Source organism: Amaranthus tricolor, chromosome 16 (assembly GCF_026212465.1).
Source record: "Amaranthus tricolor cultivar Red isolate AtriRed21 chromosome 16, ASM2621246v1, whole genome shotgun sequence".
Lineage (NCBI taxonomy): Eukaryota > Viridiplantae > Streptophyta > Magnoliopsida > Caryophyllales > Amaranthaceae > Amaranthus > Amaranthus tricolor.
The window spans coordinates 11,655,582-11,660,581 of record NC_080062.1 but is presented as its reverse complement, the minus strand read 5'-3'; the positions used below and the strand labels follow the sequence as shown (position 1 = coordinate 11,660,581).

The following is a 5,000-nucleotide window of genomic DNA, read 5'->3' as shown; positions in this document are numbered from 1 at the left end:
GTGGTTCAGGACATCTCTCTTTCAAGGAGACAACGGGGATTCGACTTCCCCTGGGGGTAGGGTACTACAAAAGGAAGTTGATCATAGATTATGAATAAGCCTAAAATTGAATTGATTCTTCCTGGGTCGATGCCCGAGCGGTTAATGGGGACGGACTGTAAATTCGTTGGCAATATGTCTACGCTGGTTCAAATCCAGCTCGGCCCAATAATTCGCTCATCCATTATGAGATGAAGATATTTTATTTGTTCTTCCGAAAAGGATAATAAAAAGAATCCAATTTTCTGCTATATACTCTATTTTTTTTTGTTCAGGGAAATGGAAATTTTGATCTAGATTGAGATTATGTTATAATCTTTAAGTTTAAATATTTAAACTCTAAATAGAAAAAAAAAAAGAAAACCCTTTTTCTTTATTGAAAGATTTATTCTCACTTGATTTTGAAACAAGGAAAATTTACTAGTAATTGGTGTTGTTCTCACTAAAGTGTATATTCACGTGGAGATCAATATATCACTTGTGGCTCTGTTACAACACGAAAATGCTAACTCGAAATATTTTCAATCAAATCATAAAAAAACTGGATACTCTATACTGTAGTTCCCTGGGATTGTAGTTCAATTGGTTAGAGCACCGCCCTGTCAAGGCGGAAGCTGCGGGTTCGAGCCCCGTCAGTCCCGACGGATCCAATAATAAAATAAAAAAATATATCCACTCATCTTTCCACTTTTTTGGAAAAGGACAACAATAGAATTTGACTTTCAATAGGAATTCATTTGATGATTCTTAGTTATTTTTTCCTTTTGGATTTTTTAGTTGTTTCTTATCAAACAAATCGAATAATTTTCAGTATTTGAGCTAGAACTGATTCCTAGAAGAGATATTTAGTACTAGACTCATACCCATTTTTTTTTTGTTATTAAAATTATCTTGACAAAATACTTTTCCAATTAATCTTATCTCTCTTTCTGTTCCCAGTTTTGTCCCATCTGAATCATTAAGACTAACCAATTTCAAGTTCAAACATTTTATCTCATTCAAATTTCACGTTGAACTTTTCATATATGCGCCCTAGTATTCAATTCACGAAAAGGAGGAGCGATATTAAGAAAAGAAGGATCAAAGAAAGATCCTATCCCCTCCTTTTTAGACTCTTTGTAATGAAGTACTGAAGAATCCTTTTTTCGTTTTTTCTTAATTTTCCATTTTTAATTATTAATAATACTAAATAAAAAATAAGACTTTTGTTTGTAATTTTTTTTTTATTAAAGTTTTATTAAGTAAAAGTTCTAAGAACAAACATCCTAAAAAAATAATGAAAATGAATTTGCTAGAATATTCTATTTTATATTTATTGTTTTGGGGGTTTTGTAACCAGTGTGAGTGGAAAAGGAAAAGTGAAACTTCATTAGATGGTTGATTGTACAAGGAAGACGACAGATTATGGAAAAAGAATAAAAAAAAGAATGCTAAATAACGGAATTGTTGATTAGATGACAAATCCCATTTTTTTTTTTGGATTCAGTATGGATAAAAGATCTTCCTATGTTATACTATTCAATTCGCGACGGCGAATTGATATGATAGCTCAGATATTGTTATTCATGATATTAATCTGATTCAATATCATGAAGAAGTAATTCATTCCATTGAATTCAAATTTACAGGTAAAATTTTTATCATCTCTATGGGATTAAATCCCGAGTTAATGCGAAGTAAAAAAACGATGAGATTATGGAAGTAAATATTCTCGCATTTATTGCTACTGCACTATTCATTCTAGTTCCTACTGCTTTTTTACTTATTATTTATGTAAAAACGGTCAGCCAAAATGATTAATTTGAATGAAACTTGACTTCTTAGTTCTTTATAAATGATTGAAAAATCAAAATAAAATTCCAATTTCATTTATTAATTGAAATGAGCAGGCTAGAATCAGCAATATTCAATGAGATTTAATAGTATGGTAGAAAGATTCATATGAATCTTTCTACCATACTATTAATTCGATTAGTGTTTTTTTTTTCGTGTAGGAAGTTGTCCTATAACTCGAATAAAGATACAGACTTAATTGAATATCGATCAATCCACAATATATATCTTCATATATGGTATGTACATAGCGACCCCAATTCTCTTTTTTTGCTCCATCTATTTGATCCATTTGGATTCAGTCTGATCAATCCGAACTAATCGAAAGGCAACTCTTACCTTACGTTTATTTTATAGCTCGAATTCTGCGATTTCGGGTTCTTTAAAATATAAACGCAGTATCTGCCAAAAGAATCAAAGAAAGAAAAATATGGTATATCTTAAAAATATGGTATATCTTAATAAAAATAAAAAACCAACTTAGTAATCTTTTTTTATCATTGCCAACTCAAGAAGTAAAGTAATTGAATTGATTGACGAGTGGATAGATGCTTGAAAGAGTTCTATGGTGTGGAAACTTCTTCGATCTTTTTGAAATGAAAAAGAAATAGTAAACCTCATCCATTTTTAACACGTAAAACCCGATATGAAAGAAATCGATAAAGCACAACAAAATCAAATCTATTTCCTATCATCTAGATTTCATTTCGTTTCGAATCGAAATATAAACATGGGAATTAGTTAAATATTTCTTTTATTGACATTTCTTTATTATCTTTAATTAAAAATGAAAAACACTTTCTGGAGCGATCTATAAATCTAAAACAAATGATACAGTTTTATTCCTCAACTAAAAACTCAATGAGTAATTAATTAAGGAATATTTCTAGAGTCCACTTCTTCCCCATACTACAAGTGAAAGAGAAAACGTAAAGACTACCATTAAAGCAGCCCAAGCGAGACTTACAATATCCATGTGAATTATGTCCCCTATTTCTATGAATATGAAGGAATTATTCCATTATTGTTTACTAATAATAGTGAAATCCATGGTACAGAGTCAAAATTTTTTGGACTATCCATTTTGTACTATTAATTTAATGAACCAATCTAATACCTTAAGTACTCAGCGACTTTTTTGAGTTTGTATACAAACTCTATTTCGTCTTTCTTTTCCACAATTACTAATCCCCCCCGCTGACCAGTCAGTAACCAAAATGGAAGGGAATGAATGGGTCTCACGGTATTCCTTCCACTATTTACTAAAGTAAAAATCTTTCTATCCACAAGAATTTACAGAACTTTCACTTTTGAGAACTCTCGTATACTTAGAATAAAGTATGTATCAAGAAACCTCCTCCTCTCTTTCCCTTCGACTGGAGAATAATCCGCGAGTTCTAGGTTATATGAGTTATAGTAGTCGATAGTCGATAAGGGATTTATAGTTTTTTGTTTTGTTAATTAGAACCAGGCGACACCCGGATTTGAACTGGGGAACAAGGATTTGCAGTCCTCCGCCTTACCACTCGGCCATGCCGCCAAAACGATACAAAATAGAATAAACAAAAATATTATTTGGGATGGATTACTGAATTTTTTTTTTATTTATTGTACTTGCATTTTGAATCCCTTTTCCTTGCTATCCCTTACTAAAACCTAAAACTAAAATCTTTCTTTTGTTTTTTATTTTTGATTCGATCGATACCAAAAAATATGGACTTTCAGTTAAAAAAGTAAAAATTCATGATAAACATGAGAAATTGGAACCATTAACTATTGACTTAATTGCAATTTCATGAACGATTCCTCAATTTTGATTTCAAATTATGTTTACCTAATGACATAAGAAAATCAATATGATAACTCATTAGTATTGCGTCTTTTCAAGAAAAATGGAAAAATCTTTATTTCCTTTTTTCTTTTTCTCAATTTCAATTATAATAAAAATTATGAGTATATGTAAACCCCGGAACAAGAACAAAAATTACACAGACCGTCGAGTATCTTATATATGATATATAGATATCCGCACGTGTGAAAATTGACTATTTAATATAATAAACATAACCCGATTTACAATACAATCATATTTTACGAATTCTACAAAATAGTACTAAATAGGGAAAAAATATCTCTTTTCTCCGCAAATCCTTTTTGTATTGTAACCATACAATACAAAAGAAAGGGTCAAAAGATTGGTTAAATAAATCAACTCTATATTGTTTCTGATTATTCTGTCTTTATCTCGGCGAAGGGATCAAATTCTGTATCTGTTTATTTTTTGGTATCCAATCAGATTGGAATATCGAATATCATAATAATGGTCGAAATTGAACTGATATTCTATACTAAACTAAATTATATAAATCGAAAAATCTAATTTTAAGTATTTAAGTAGCAGAATTCTTTTTATAAAAATGTTTTATCAATTCCTTTCCTTTTGTATCTATTGCATTTTCAAATTTGAGTAGAATCTTTTATTTATTGCCCCGTTCATACGTATTTCATACATTTCGTATATTCATATATGGAGTTTTTGTGTCAAATTTTATGTGATTTAGTAAACAGAATATAAATTCCATCGGAGCTAGATCGATCTATATGATCCAATGAAGAATGAGCCAAAAATGGGATTTTTCAATAAATAGGGAATTGAGTTCAAATGCTACGGGATGGAAATGAAGGAATGTCTACAATTCCTGGATTTAATCAGATACAATTTGAAGGATTTTGTAGGTTCATTGATCAGGGCTTAACAGAAGAACTTTATAAGTTTCCAAAAATGGAAGATACAGACCAAGAAATTGAATTTCAATTATTTGTGGAAACATATCAATTGGCAGAACCTTTGATAAAAGAAAAAGATGCTGTGTATGAATCACTTACATATTCTTCTGAATTATATGTGTCCGCGGGATTAATTTGGAAAACTAGCGGGGAGATGCAAGAACAAACAATTTGGATTGGAAATATTCCTCTAATGAATTCCCTGGGAACTTTTATAGTAAATGGAATATACAGAATTGTGATCAATCAAATATTGCAAAGCCCGGGTATTTATTACCGATCCGAGTTGGACCATAATGGAATTTCGGTCTATACCGGCACCATAATATCAGATTGGGGAG

At 30.5% G+C, this 5,000-nt stretch overlaps 3 non-coding genes and 1 pseudogene across 3 annotated transcripts; 3 read left to right on the top strand and 1 right to left on the bottom strand.

Annotated features, from left to right (window-relative positions):
- Positions 1-123: 123 nt before the first annotated feature.
- On the top strand, positions 124-207 carry TRNAY-GUA (transfer RNA tyrosine (anticodon GUA)). The gene has a single exon. It is a non-coding gene; the product is annotated as a tRNA-Tyr (tRNA).
- A 399-nt stretch (positions 208-606) lies between these two features.
- TRNAD-GUC (transfer RNA aspartic acid (anticodon GUC)) lies at positions 607-680 on the top strand. Its single transcript has one exon. It is a non-coding gene; the product is annotated as a tRNA-Asp (tRNA).
- Positions 681-3,341: 2,661 nt separating this feature from the next.
- On the bottom strand, positions 3,342-3,412 carry TRNAC-GCA (transfer RNA cysteine (anticodon GCA)). The gene has a single exon. It is a non-coding gene; the product is annotated as a tRNA-Cys (tRNA).
- Positions 3,413-4,522: 1,110 nt separating this feature from the next.
- Positions 4,523-5,000, top strand: part of LOC130802084 (DNA-directed RNA polymerase subunit beta-like) — a 6,064-nt pseudogene continuing 5,586 nt past the window's right edge.